The sequence below is a fragment of the Adiantum capillus-veneris genome, chromosome 10, assembly GCF_014529385.1.
Source record: "Adiantum capillus-veneris isolate H3 chromosome 10, ASM1452938v2, whole genome shotgun sequence".
Taxonomy (NCBI): domain Eukaryota; kingdom Viridiplantae; phylum Streptophyta; class Polypodiopsida; order Polypodiales; family Pteridaceae; genus Adiantum; species Adiantum capillus-veneris.
The window spans coordinates 11,449,360-11,465,357 of NC_140940.1; positions in this window are offsets into that span (position 1 = coordinate 11,449,360).

Genomic DNA, 15,998 nt, shown 5'->3' on the forward strand with positions numbered 1-15,998 from the left:
GATGTAGTGTATAATATAATGTAGTGGCTGCAAATCTTCTATTTATATCTATTTTACAAGAATCCACTTTTTATTAAACTATCATTATTTAATAAATCTACATTAAAATCATATTAAAAATTACATCTCTCTCTCTCTCTCTCTCTCTCTCTCTCTGTCTCCCCTCACACACGTTCCTTGTCTCTCTACACACACACACATGAACTCTCACCTATGCACTCTCCCAATCTTTTCCTTTGTGCACACACTATATCTCCACTCTTACTCTCTCTCTCTCTCTCTCTCTCTCTCTCTCTCTCTCCTCCCTCCACACCCACCTCCTCCCCCCCCCCCCCCCCCCCCCCCCCCCTCTCTCTCTCTCTCTCTCTCTCTCTCTCTCTCTCTCTCTCTCTCTCTCTCTCTCTCTCTCTCTCTCTCTCTATGTTAGCGGGTCGCCGCGACGGACGTCTACAACATAGCTCTTTTGTACTAACATAATGTCAATATGAAAGGAAGCGACTTGGGATGGGACACGAAGATTTAATGAGAGCGTCAATCTCACCAAAGTGAACTCAGAGGACTACTGGTTCTACGACAAAAAAAAATCAATGACTTCCTAGTCAGACAATCAGTATGCGTCCAATCTCACCACTCTAGGTCATCAGGCCTTTTTGGCATCCAAATGACGAAACTTAAGGAGAGGTATCACAACACTTAAGGGCTCAATCCCACCACTCTAGGTCATCAGGTCTTTTTGGCATCCAAATGACGAAACTTAAGGAGAGGTATCACAACACTTAAGGGATCAATCCTACCAAGTTTTGTCGCCATCTGGGAAGGTACATAAATCACGATCCATCACAGAAAATGTGCAGAAAACTGAAACAGAAGTACTTGGAAAGGTCCTCCTTCAGCATAGAAACACTTATCCATTGTCAAAACATCAAAAAACAACCATTTTAATCTCCAAATCAATGCATTTAGCTCACAAACAATGCGTCATGAACCACAATAGAATTGAAAATGATCCCACTTAGATTGTAGAGCATGAGACAAGGAACGCAATGTGCTATTCGGAAACAAATTCTGATTACCAATTCAGGAGAAAAGAAGATTACATTTGTAGTAGTAAGAGGCTTCCACAGTGCACGTTTTTTATTCTTCAAGCTAATGATAATTCTCTTCTCAAAACTAAGGGTTTTGACTTTAGAAGTTAAGGGGGCTTTCCCACGGCTATTCGGCCTCTTACAAGGGTGTAGACTTAGAGAAGTAGAGAGGGTATTGTCTAATTACATCATGGTTACAACTCATCCTAGGCTAAATTACATGGCTTTCTTCGAAAATAGAGTGTTTAGAGGGTTTGGTGTGCATACGCCTATATATGCCTGTGTCCACCAAACATTCCCCCCTTCCTATTCATTGCATGTCCTCGTGCAAGCTGTCTCTGAGCGAGTCTACTGCCTTCTTTCATGCGTTGCAGTGAGATTTTTGAATTTCTGAGCTCTTGCTTCAATCTCGACTTTGGTGGCGAGATCTCTGAAGGGATTATTACTGAGGGTACTTTGGTAGGCGATGTTGGAATGACAGATCTTTTGTCATTGGATTGACTATGGAAGAATCTACTTCGAAGAAGACTGTCATGAAAGCCTCTTTGAAGGTCTGCATGTAACTAGAGGGCAGAAATATGACCCTTGCATATAATCCCATGATGACATTTTTGCTTGGGATTTCTTTCTCCATATTCAAGCAAATGCCCCGCGTACCTTCGACAAAAACTTGCCAGGGATGCTCTGCTGCTTCTATATCACTGAAAACTGTAATGCATGTGATGAGCATTTTGGCAATCTTTACAAGCATCTGACAGGAGAGATCTGGGATCTCCTTCATCATGTTGATTACTCCTTTTAGAGTTTGAACCACGTTCTACTCAGATGGTGGGTTGTTATTGAGAGGTTTTGTGATTACCGGGTAGTTAAGCACTGCCGGTCTTTTGCTTTGCCAAATATAAAAACTATCCCAGGATTGCCATCTGTTGATGGGACAGTAAGTGGGGTCGATTCTGAGATGCTAAAGAGCGTTCCTGTAATAGGTTTAATCGGTTGGTTGTTGATCAAACCATTTTTTCCGCCAGAGGGCTTGATTGTCTGAATCTGAAGGGCCATAATAGGAACCTCCCTGTAGTCCCCTCTGCTATTTGGTAAAGTTCGGGGAGCATCTTTTGCTGCCATAATTGAACTTCTTGCCGCATCTATGGTAGTGTGATCATCTCGTGCCCGTGATTCTTTACTATCTCATCTAGAGTGATCATGAGGAGGGCAGCCGATTCCAACACCTTCAGTTCATATTGCATATAAGCTTTGTGTGAAGTGTCCTTTACCTTTGAGATCCAGTGCCGAATTTTATCCCTTGTCAACTCCAAAGTGGATGTTGTGGCTGGATCTGCGGATTCATGTGTTCCTTTTCCCGTGTTGGTAGTGGGTATCTCCGTTTGATGAGCTTCAAATGTGGATTGTTCGAATCCTCCTCCTTGCTCAAATTCCTTTGGGGCCTACTAATATTTTTTTGATCTGATCTCAGAGTTGCTAAATCCCCTCTTGCCTCAGCCAATTGCCTTTTTAGTTCTTTGATTTTCTCATCCTTGGCCTATTGTAAGTCCCTATGACCTGCCGTCATGATCTGTCTATCATATTTCTTTTGATTCAGGGCTTGTTTCAACTCTTTGATTTCTTGACTCAAGGAGGTAGATCTTGCAATTGTCGTTGAGGAGGAGGGGGTCTCTTGTATGGCTAGGAGTTGAGTCAGAGATCTATTAACCACCGCATATGAGCCTTTTAGCTTCTCATTTTGTTCTCTTTCTTTGGTTAGCTCCTCTTGGAGACGTTGCTGCTCGACCTGCAATGCGGAGTTCGCCTCGTTAAATTGTTGCACTTCCTTGTAATAGTAGGCTTCATTCTCCTGTTCTCTTTGCAACTCCGATTGTGCCTGGAGTTGTGCCTTCTCTATTGCTTCTATTTGTTGCTTTAGCTGCAAGGACTCTGCTGCCATTTTAGATGCTTCTTTCTTGGTATCTTCTAACTCCAGCTCTCGAAGATGGTAAAGAGCCCTTTGACATTCAAACTATAGCTTGATCTGCTCTAGTGAGCGTCAATGTCACATGATTTAATTATCGCAGATCCTTCGTCCATGGCCGCTTGTGAGTGTGGCGATCTTGGCCTATGCTAGGCTTTTTGGCCCTGATCCGATCATTCAGCCGTCTCAGCTTGCTTTTCTCTTTGTTTCGAATCTTCTAGAGCAACAAAGGTTGTGGCGGGCTTTGTTTGTGCGGACTCCGTTTCTTGATTCGTTTTGTGTTTTGTCTACTTTTCCTCGACTCCTTGTTCTGGCAAGGCTGCAATTTTTTCCTTTCTCTTTTTCCAAAGTCTCTGGAAGTGCCTCAGTGTCCTTGGGAGAACCAAGGTCTTGACCTTGCTGGTCCTGTGTATCATGCTGTTCCTCTCCTTGCGATTGACTTTCCTCTTTTTGCTTCGATTAGATTTGTCAAATGATTCGAGATCATTGACGTGTGGCTTCTTTGATTCTTATTTTTGCCTTTGCTCCATCTTTCACTTGAGTTCATTGTGAATGCGCCGTCGCATGGTGCTAGCAATCTCTCGTTTTTCTTCAGCTTCCTGCCTCTTCTGTTGCTTGATCCTTTCTAAAGCTGCTGTTTGCCTGTGTAGTAGCGAAATATTTTCGGCTTCATCCTCTTCGTTCTCATCATTCGCTTCTATTCCTTGGGTTTGTTTTTGATCTTGGTTTTGTTGGCGGAGCCTTTCCCTCAATGCCTGAGCTTCTTTCATTGTTCTCCTGGCATGTGTAATGGGAATAGCCTCTGCCACATGTACAAATTTCTTTTGCAAGTGTGTATATCCAAGTGTGTATGGACTGTCCTGCTCCTCCTCCGAAGACTGGTACTCCGAAGGAGTGTCTCTTGGGTGGGACCCTTCTTCCTGGCTACTCCAAGCATTTGACTCGATCTTCTCGCTATCAGAATCCTTAAACGGTGCGCTTTGACTTGTCTATTTGACTTTTGGTTTTGGCCTTGTAGAAGGTCCTACCATTGGTCTTACAGCTCTTTTAGATCTGTGGATCAGATCTATCTGCGCTTCTTCAGGTGGTAGATCCTCGATCATCCCTAGTGTTTGATAGGCTATACGTGTCAGCATTGGTCCCCCGTTCATGTAAGCTTTACTTCTTTGACTCCCTTTCAGGTTTGCTTCCACAATAGAGACAAGAAGATAGTTGCCAAAGTCGCAACTGACCACCCACTATGTCTTCAGCCAAGCTCGCAACAAAGGTTCGGTATATCTAGGCGGATTTTGCACCTTGAAATGTTGCGATATAAGGCGCAATGGCAATTCAGTTTATGAGTAAATCAGGTCTTGATACGTCAGCTTGTGGCCTCGTTGCTTCAAAAAGGCTTTATAATTGTCTATCGTCTTTGTCTTCTGCAAGAGATTGTGCAACCCTTGCGGCAAGTGGAGGGCTTCATTGATAATTTTTGCTGTGATCCTTACCTTGACGACTGTCCCATCCTTGTGTGTCAGAGTTGCTTCCCCATTGTACTGAATTAATCTTATGAGCTTGTGAGCTCGTCTGAAGTCTGTACCCCAAGGAGGCAATCGTAAGAAGTTGTCTAGCTGTAGGCACTTGCCCCCTGCTTGCACTTTTGGCTTTTGGTGCAAAGTCCACATTTCCTGTGGAAATATTGTGGCCTTGACTATTTCTTCGTCTGCTGCTTGAACCTTCCGATGAAGATGTTATCTGGAATGGCTTTAAGTATCTGTTTAGTGAGGTGAGCTTTCTCATTTGAGGAGATCATGTTGTCAATTCTAGCATTGAAAGGAGGTTTTAGCCAATGATCAAAACTGTTGGAAAGTGCAAACTCGACCATAGAATGAAAAATGAGTATAACTTTGTTAAAACTACTCGAAATTTGACCAAATTTCACCAGTGCATCTAGGATTACTATAGGCACAAGATTGTAATGTAACAGATAAATTTTGGCAAAAAGGGACATGGATCGCAATCCATGTTGGGATGCATTTTGAAATTCTAACTTTGGGAAGTTATTCCTGCAGCATATGGGGATGCGACTGAGAAATTTTCTCTAGATTTAGAGTTGAAGGTACATGGATCGTGATCCATGTTGGGCAACATTTTGGAAATCTGATGATACCATCTGGTAGGGTTTATCTAGATTATGCCTTGGTCCAATTTTTTTGGGATTTGGATCATTGGTTTGACACTTGGGCTAAATGTTGAAAACCTTTTGCAGACTTAGAGGTTTTTGGCATTTTGAAGTGGATTTTAAGACTCAAATGGCTTGAAACTCCATGGCTTGGCTTTCTTGAACATAATGAATCAAACGACATGGGTTTTACTTATATTGGGTAGAAAGATACGTGGATCGCAATCCATGTTGGACAGATTTTTGATAAAGTTCCTGTACACATTTGTTCCTATTGGTTTTCCTAGTACACTGGTGAAATATTTTCAACTTTGGACATGTTTTTCCTTAGTTAGCCCCCTTTTCCAGTTTATGGACATGTTTTTTTTGTTTTGACCATATTTGTTTTTGGCAACCATTTTTGGACTCATGTTTTGCGTGAGATCTGTCATTGTTATGATTTCTGATGATTTCGGTCTGTAGTTTATAGCTTTGCCTGGTTCCTTGGAAAATTCTACCAGACATTGAATCCTTTTGAGAAGACAAATTGAATCCTGCAATTTTCACCATTTTGCAAGTAAACCTTTGCTTAGGTTTGATTCTACCACCATCCTTAGGTTGCATTTGCTTGTTGATAGACTCCGAGGAGAGTGTGAAGTCTCCCAATTGACTTTAGCAATAATTTGAAAACTTGTCAGGACTCTGTCTCTAGCCTTTCTTTATGGGTCTTGCTGGCATCCCAGCATTTGACCTCTCATGAGTTTTTCTTTGGGATCCCACCTTTTTTTTCTGTGAAAATGACCAAAAGACCATTTGCAGACTGAAAGTAGCAATCCTAGAGGATTTGATGATCTTAAGAGCACTTCTTGTGATCATTTTGCAACACGAGTACTACTTGTACATTGTCCAGCTAGTGAGCCACTTTTACCCTGATTTTGGCAAAAAGAAACATGGATCGCGATCCATGTTGGGATGCATTTTGAAAAACCAGTCATAGGATTTTGTTCCTTCCCAACTGTGGGTTCTCCTAAAAACTTTTCTCTGATTTTAGAGGTTTGGGGAACATGGATTGCGATCCATGTTCCACCACTTTTCTCTGCTGTTTCTACCTTGCCTGATTCTGTTAGCTAATTGAGGTCTACTGGTGAAATATTTTTGGTTTTTGATGGGTTCTGGACTTCCTCAATGGCCCTGTTAGTTTGTCGATTTTGTGACTTTGTATAGCTTTGATCTGTTGCTTTGGCATTGTTAATGCAGTATGGGACATACACACATGCTCTTGCAAGGTTAATGATCATACCTGTCAAATCTGGTGTAGTAAGATCCACCGAGGTGGTCGCAGCGGGTAGAAACAACTGCGCAAACTCTATGCTCCTGTGGCTCTCTCCCTCTCTCTCTCTCTCTCTCTCTGAATGCAAATGAGCTAATATTGCCCCATTTGACTATATGTTCCTAGTCTACATGATATGCCCCATTTATACCTACCTCCATTGATCATATCTTGTTGTTCATATCACCTACGGTTCGAACCGTTCGTCATTTTGACACTCACTTTACAATTGGCGTTCGATTTGCAGTTTTGATCCTTCAGAAGTTGGCTCAAAATTCATCTTGTGTTAAATATTTCCATATTTTCCATGTTTGAAGTCCTTGCTTTGGCATTTTGGTGTTTGCTTTCAAAAGTCAATTCCAACTTTCCTGGCTCGACTTATCAATTTTTGGTTGATTATCTGTCGTTTTTTGTTTTTTTTGTAAAAGAAAATTATTTACAATGATTATTAGTCGACCAAAAATTAGCCAAAATTAGTATCACCTCTCTTATATACATACTCTTATTCTGGTATTAAATGGTGACGGTATGGCTCATGATTATGCCAACTAAGAGTTTATCAAGCTCTGAAAAACTTGTTTTTTAAGGAAAAAGAAAGGAAAGGAAAAGAAGAGAAGTAAGATGATAATAATAATATATACAAATGATAATCTTGCCGCATTTCCCCCCCTTCCTAGAGTGAGTCATCCCCGATGAACATATGTCAGAGTGCTTGGGAACAAAGCGTGTGTCTATGCATAGCCGTATAGTGTGGCTCTAAGATGCTGATGGAGGATATGCATGGGAAAACAAAATACTGTGCAAGAGAGAGGTACTGAAAAATATGTTCATTGGCTATTGGTGGCGAGGTTGCCTTGAAGCTGCGTGGGCCGAACAATAGTAATTGGAGAAGACATGCTTTGTGTTTGACTGTGACCTGCAAAAGTTTTGATGTTGATGGTTGGGTTGCTTTTTGACTTTATTTTGGTCGCCACTGAAATTGCTTGGGTTTGGATTCGCTAGAAGAGGCATCGTGCTGGCGAGTTTGTTTTTGTTGCCATATCCACTTGATAGTGTTTGGTTGTCGAAGATAGTGGTCCATTGGCTTAGGTCGTGTGACAACAGCAGTGGGCAATTTGTGGAGGTTTGATTTCTGTGTAGGCAATGTAGGCTGACGTGTATTGGTTTATCGTTTTGGTATCCACAATTGCCTAGGATTGGTTTCCATGATTGATTTTTCAACCCATATTTTCTTGACCATGGTTGTGGAATATCACTGAGCTGGTGCATGTGGCGATGGTAGAGGTTCATGGTCCGTTTGTACGAATGGCGTGGTGAAAGATTGGCCCTTGTGTTTGAGGAGTAAGATATTGTCCTGCCAGTTTGGTGTGGCTTGATAAGTATGCATCCATGGAACTCCTAGAATAACTGCTTCATTAAGTTGTTGATCTTCGACCACATGAAATTGATGCGGATAAACTGTTCCAACAATGGTGATTGATAAATTTATGTGGCCCAGATTGTCCATTCTGGAAGTTTTCTTGCTCTTTGCGCTTTAATATTCTGAGTTTGGCTTCCTGTTGTGCTTGTTCCCGAATGTCCTGTGCTTGACGTTAGCACTGAGCTGTTGTATGTAGTGTTGCGAGTTCTTCTGGTCTTAGCAGAAAAAGATATTTCTTTAATCTACAGCCACTCTTCCAATTAGGCATCTCCTCTCCTGCTAGTGTTGCAAGCTCGATGGCTCCACTTTGCGATATATCATGTATTACAAAAGGCCCCATTCCTCGCTCTTTGAGTTTTTTGGAGTGCTGTTTGAGGGTATACATGAGAACGTAATCCCCTTCTTGGAACTCCTTTCCAATCACGTGTTGATCATGGAAAGCTTTCATTTGTTTTTTTTTGAGTATATATCCCAGCTATCGCTCTAAGTCTGGTTTCATCTAATTGTTCCAAGGTGTCTAATCTCTCTGATAGCTCATGGCCCATCCATCCTAATTGCGTTGCCACTCTTAGGGTTTTGATTAGGAATTCCAGTGGTAGGATCGACTTAATCCCGAATACCAGGTTAAAGGGAGTCCGAAGTTTTAAAAGCTACTCTGTAAGCCCATAAGGCTGTGTGTAGATTTTGATCCCAATCATTTCTTGAGTCGCTGACTATTTTGGTGAGTATGATGCATAAAATTTTGTTTGTACTCTCTGCTTGCCCATTAGCTTGCGGATGATAGGGTGCCGATTTGTGATGGACCACCATGAATTCATCAAGGAGGCTTTCAATAACGTCGTTTAAAAAGTGTGTTCCCCTATCGCTCGCTATTTTGATTGGTAGTCCATATCTTGTAAAGATGTTTTTGAAAAGGAACCGAGCTGTAGTTCTTGCATCGTTTTTCGGGGTTGCTTTTGCTTCCACCCATTTCTTCATGTAGTCTGTTGCTATGATGATGTATTGTGCATGAGTCCTGTATCTTGGAGGTATGATGGGACCAATGAAGTCAATTCCCCATTTGGCAAAAACACGTATGCCCATCATGGGCCTCAATGGCATTTCATCTCTCCTTTAGGGTGGTTTTGTGCGTTGACATTCATCACAACATTTGACATATGTCTCTGCATCCATAAACAGGGTTGGCCACCATATGCCTGAGTGTAGCACGAGCCTTGCCGTTTTATCAGCTGAGAAATGCCCCCCTGGCCGTTCTGAGTGTGCTTGATCTAGGATAACGTAATATTCGCTTTTTGTAGCACACAACTGTAGTTGTTTGTCCTTTCCCCGCCTATATAGCTGTTTGGCAATGAGCATATATTGTTTGGCCTCTTCTGCTACAATTTTCATTCTTGCTTTGCCCCATTCCTCTGGAAAGGTCTGGTTTTTTAAGTACTCAACTATGTGAGCACTCCATCTAGGTGCTTGTACTACTCGAAACAAGGCGGAATGTTCCACTGGTGGTTGTTTTGTATAACTACCACATGATTTTACATATGTATGGACATTGTGTTTCATGTTTGGCCAGTAGACGCCCAATTACCATAGCCGTTGGCCTGTCTGTGTTTCACCGTTGTGAAATCCCGTATTTTGTATATGAGTCTGTTTGAGGTAGTATGTGGTATCTTCGGGCTGTACACATAGTCTCAATATCTCATCCTTACCGTGTTTGTACAAGCCTCCTGCTAAAAGCTGGAGATTTCATGTTGATGGATAATTGATGGTTGTCTTTCTATCTGCAATGAGCGAATTGTGAGTAGAGATATGACCTCTTCTCTCTATCTCGGCACCATTTTGATTTTAAACTGATATGAATCAGGACGTCATCATCGACACCCTCAGGTGCTTCCCCATGAAATAGTCGTGAAAGATGATTTTCTATTTGGTGTGTGGTATCCTTTTTTACGACTACCGTGAAGTCAAACTCAAGTAGCAGTATAAACCAACGAACAGTTCTTCCAGTGTTGCAAGGTTTGCTTACTAGATATAGCAGTGCTTGATGATCCACGAAGAAGACAAACTTGTTTGCTAAAAGGTAGTGTCTAAATTTCTTGACATCATAGATCATTCCCAGACCTTGTCTTTCTATAGTGGTATAATTCCTCTTTGTATTGTTTAGTTGCCGACTAGAGTAGCAAATGGGAAAATCCATTTTCTTCTCTCTTGGATGGGCTAATATGCACTCGATGGCATAGGCTGATGCATCCACATGGACATGAAAGATTTTACTCCAGTCAGGGGCTTGCAAAATTGGACCCGAAATTAATTGTTGCTTCAATTTTTGGAAAGCCTGCTCACATTCCTCCGTCCATTTGAACTTAGCAATGAGGGCGTACAACGGCTTAGCTATTACCGTATACATATATATGAAACGTCTGTAGTATCTGCAATGCCCCATAAATGCTTGCACTTTTTTACCTTCGTTGGTCTCGGAAGTGCAACAATTATTTGTACGTTTTCTTGATCAGTTGAAATTTGAATTTTGGACACAATGTGGCCCAAAATTTTACCTTGTCTTACCATGAAAATACATTTTTTTTGGGTTTAAGAAAATATGATACGTTCTGCAGTTTTCAAAGACTTTTTCCAGATGAGTGATGTGGTCACTTCATCGATGAGAATTAACACAAAGATCATCCATATAGATCTCCAAAAATTGTGTGAGATATTCTTTGAATGCGTGGCTCATTAGTCTTTGAAATGTGGCCAGGGCATTGGTCAGGCCGAAAGGTATTACCCTATAGGCAAATATACCCCACTCCGTCGCAAAAGCTGTCTTATGTTGATCTTCCGCTTTAATCATCAACTAGTTGTAGCCTGAGAATCCATCCAAGCAACTATAGGCCTCTTTCCCTGCTACCCTCTCAATAACATGATCTGTTATTGGAAGTGGATAGTTATCCCTGATGTTGGATGCATCTACCTATCTGAGGCTAACAAAGACACACAATTTTCCGTTCTTTTTGGGTACCACCACAATCGGGGACACCCAATTGGTGTGTTCAATCCCTTAGATAAACTCAGCGCCCTTCAGTTTGTCTATCTCCTCCTTAATTTGCATGGCAAAAGTTTCATTGTACGTGTAAGGACGTTGTGTGCGTGGTCTGGCGATACACAGTTTTTTGTTCTTTTTGGGTATCACCACAATCAGGGACACCCAATTGGTGTGTTCAATCTCGTAGATAAACTCAGCGCCCTTCAGTTTGTCTATCTCCTCCTTAATTTTCTTGGCAAAAGTTTCATTGTACGTGTAAGGACGTTGTCTGCATGGTCTAGCATCACTCTTAAAGGGAATCGTGTGCTGACAGATCTCAGGATCTATCCCCTTTAGATCTTTGTATGACCATGCAAAGACATCTTTGTATCGTCTGAGCGTATCGACTAGAAGTTGCTCTTCCTTGTCAACAGTAAGGTTTGTGGCAATGTATGTCGATGTAGGCTCCTCGCCTAATTCTGCTAAGTTGATGGATTTTACATTTTTATGCCCATCATATGAAATTCTCGGTTCCTTGGGATCTCGTTTGGGTTTTTGCACCACAATTTTCCTATTCTGAATGGTATACTTCTTATAGTGGAAAGGTGCATTGAATTTATCATCATTTGATTCCTCATCAATTTCCATTTTTGTTGTCAAAACTTTCTTCAAGGCTCGTTCAGTTCATTGTATTTGATTTTGCACTCCATTTTGGACAACTTAATCGATTTTTTGGTGTTGCTCCCTTTTTTTGGTTTTTGTGTGTTTGCCTTCTACGATTTTGTTTTGGTTGAGTCATATTTCATGTATCTCTTTGATATCCTATCCTTGAGGCAGTCAGTCGCTTCTACTAATCTTAAGTACTACGTTTTGTCAGTTAATAGAGGTAGCAAGTCCTCGTTGTGCTTGTTTCGGTTGTTTCTGTGTTTATCTCGATATCTGTGTTGTCTTCCACTACAACAAAAAAAGGTGTTATCGAAGTATATAGCGACGCTTAACGTCGCTATCTGCGTCCCTATAAAATTGTCCCAAACAGCGTCGGTATAAGCGTGGAAAGGATTTATTTGCGACTTAGATAGCGACGCGTATATAGACGCTGATAGCGACGTAGATTTTGACGGAAGTATAGATGCGGATATCGACAGGTATATCGACGACCATAACAGAAAATTTTTTCTTGGACAGAGGACAGGTAGCCTGGCGTGTGTCCAGTGAAAAGATGGACACAGCCACCACATCCAGACTTCCTGCCCTCTGCCCAAGAAAGCGAGCAGTACCAAAATCAACCGTGCTCCCGCAGAAATTTCGGCAGAGTTCCGTTCGTTTTTGCATAAACTTTTCAAAAAAAAAAACCATATCATGTATACACCTCCTACATGCTATCCATGTAGGATCTCACATGAGATTTAAGTCCAATGACCATAACGAACCATAACCATAACTTAAAAGCATAACCATAACTTAAAACCATAACCGGCCATAATCACTTTGATCAAAACCATAATGCAGATAACCATAACGATAAACAAAATTAACAATAACCATAAGCATAACCAGAAAGTTAAACATAACCATAAACAAAACCTGAACCATAATTATGTCTATACAAGAATAGGAGAAATAACCATGTCTATACAATGACAATGACAATAACCATAACCATAAGAAAAACAATAACTGTGTGAACAATAACCATAACCATATATATATGTCTATACAAAAAAGAGACACAGAGGCGTGTCTGTGTCTCACAAAGCATATATATGAAATCCGGTCCACTGATGACTAGGCGTCACAACCTGCACATAGGACAACTCACAAAATTAGTATTGATATTACTTCACATATACTTACTTAATTAAATCAACTCACACATATTAACGTCTCACCTCAAGCGATCAGCGAGACTGTAAGGCCTCCCAGTCTACAGGCTCTCCTGAAGCATCAAGATCATTCAATACTTCATAGATACCTCTGCAATATCCATCTGACTCCTCCTGACGTGTCGGGGCTCGATGCATCGCAAGATTCTACGTTTATACAAAAATCAAAGTAATAAGAATACATGATTCATCGCGTTTTAAAAAACGCCATAGTTAAGATTGGATTAGAAACTCACAAACTCATAGCGAAAGGTGTCGAAGCCTCCGTTGCCAAGATGAGATGTCTCCCTGGTCATCTGTCGTATCTGCGCGGCCTCACAGTGCTGTCTGAAACGCGTGTCTGCTGTTCACTCATTCTCCCCGATCTGCAGCCACGTCTCGTGTGGGATGCCCGAAGGCTTCGGCGAGCCGGCGGTCCTGAAAGCCTTCCGAGCTGCATCTCGTCGATGTTTCACAGTGTCCCGTGCAACACCCTTGATCCACCTCCTCGGAACAACATTTGAACCTGGAGCAGGCTGGTACTCTCTCAAGATGGTCTCCACTATGTAATTGACTTTGTCCTTTTCCTGCTCACCACAAGATGTAAAAATGCTGGTCGAAAACTGCAGCTCCACGAGCTGGCGAATCCGCTGTCTCATCTTAGTCCCGACTCTATCCATGTCAACAGAACCATCTGCCCGTACAGTATAGAGCTTGGAGGCACTAGGATCGTGTGCCCCCCAAGGTGTCCGAGGTGTGCCAAGAGGTGTGTCGAGAGGTGGTGCCTGGGTAGGATGGGGGTCGTGAGTGAGGAGGGGTCGAAGCATCTGTGGACCCTCCTCCATAGCAACCACCACCTCCACCTGACGATCGCTGAGATCGGCGAGTGCGCGTGTGCTATGGAGAAGAGGACGTATCCGCCTCTGTCCCACCCCTAGGTGTCGAAGCGGCCGTGATGGGAGAAGCAGGCGTCGTACCCATAGGCGCCCCTTCCCCCCCCCCAGGTGTCCCCCCCCTAGGCGTCGCATCCTCGGGTGTGAAGCCCGGAGGCGTAGTACTCGTGCCTCTGGCTACCCAGTAGTGAGAAGCCTCTGCCATCTGAGCAAGCGTCATCCGTGTAACGAAGCCCATGAATGCATCTCCACTCATAGAAGCGGGATCTGGAAATTGGTCTACCATACTAAAGTCCTACACAAAGAAAGTAAAATAAAGCGTTAGAACACAGTTGTTTAAATTAAATTTAAGGTTAATTTTAAATCAATGTCTTCACACAAACACTTACAGGCCTAGGCCTCGACGAGTGAGGCATCATCGATAAGATCTTGCATCGTATCATCATCTATCTCTAATTGAAAACATAACTCTGTCCCAACTCGTTCTGGCAGATTGTCTTCATTCATTGCATCTTCATCTACAAGTGTCAATTCTGGCTCGTCTGCATCATCCCTCGTATATCTGTCAGCTTCCTCTGCCATACTTTCGTCCATCTCATCTAATGTCACAATAGTATGGACGTTGTCTGACTGACTTTCCTCCAGGAGATCTTGCACTTCAAATACTTGTTTATTTCTTGGAGCAACCTAAACCACAAACCACCATTGTCGCTCTCGAGGGTTCGGTACAAAGACCACTTGCTCACAATGTTCGGGGAGAGCAAATGTGTCGCTCGCATCTATCCAAACCTTTGTAGAATCTATTTGCACAAGTTTATTTCCATCTCTGCGTACCGTTGCATTGCGACTAGAAGTAATCACCTTGAACCACTTCACATCCAACAAAAACATCTCAAACCACCTGAAGCTTACTTTTAGGATATCTGACACCAGACCACAGTAATCCAGGTTTCTAGTGCTCTCATTCGTGTCTCTGGCACTGGCCCTGCTCTTTTGCATGAAAGTAACCATTACCCCACTATCAAATGTGTTTCTTCTGTTGTCAATTTGTTGTGTTCTGAAATGCTTTCCATGCGACCACAGTGCCATGTCTGTATGATACTTCCAGTCACATCCAATAGCCAGCTCTTCCTCTTCTAGAGATATGGGTTCTCCAATCTGTCCAGCTGCTCTCACTGTCTTGTCCAACCATGCCATTGTAGGGAATTCAGGTAGAGGAGCGAGATAGTCTGGCAAGGGTATACCTTTAGTTGTTCCGCTTTGCCTGAAATCCTGTCGCTCCCTATTGCGCCTCTCTTTCTCTTCTTCGTACCTTTCAAGCCATTTTTGCATCGGCGCTGAATTTAGTATACAGAACTTCATGATATTTTCTCGCATGGCGTCGTTCATTTTCTTCGGCACCCCTTGCCCTTGTGGCTCCTCTCCCACCAGTCTTGCATCCTCCTCATCGCTCCACAGTCGAGGCATTTCTGGGTCAGAAACGGATAGAAATTCGGTCGTCAATACAAGAGACTCTTGCACCAGCCATCCTTCTGCCATTCTCCCCTCTGGACGCGCTTTTTGGCGAATAAAACCCTTAAGTGTTTTCATGAACCACTCTAGAAAGAACATCCAACGGTTGTGGATTGTACCTGCCATTGCAACCTCATCTACTACATGGACGAGCAAGTGCATTTGGATAGTCAAGCAGCTCGTGGGTAGATGCTTCTCAATCATTCAAACTGCCTCAATGGAGTTAGCCCTTGCGACTGCAATAGATTCCTCCCGTATCTCCTTGGAAGAGATCCACCGCACTAGCTCTGAAATCTTGTATATGCAGGTCCGCACTTCCTCCGTTAAACACCCCTTGATCGCAATTGGAAGAATGAATTGCAAGAACTTATGCAAGTCGTGCGATTTCGGTCCTGACAGTTGATCGTCACAGGTGAATGCTGTCTTGAGACATCGCATTTATCCTGTTGGCGTCCTGAACTCTGAAATCACCCTTTTAACTTGTCGCTCTTCGTTTTTTAGCAATATCCATGGCGCTCTTGGAAGTTTTGTTTGGCCAGCTGCATTGGTGAAAGGCCACAGCTCTGGCATCTTTCCAACTGACTGCAAATCATCTCGTGAAGCTCCATTGTCTTTCATTCCCATGATTGTCTTCCAGAGGAGCTCTCCCACATTCTTGAATATATGCATTGGATCTAGCAAATGGCTAATTAGTAGATCACCCCAGCACGGCAACGTATGGAGAATGGAAAAATGTTTCATTCTTGGAACAGGTTGCCCCTCATGTTGCTCCCATCGGCG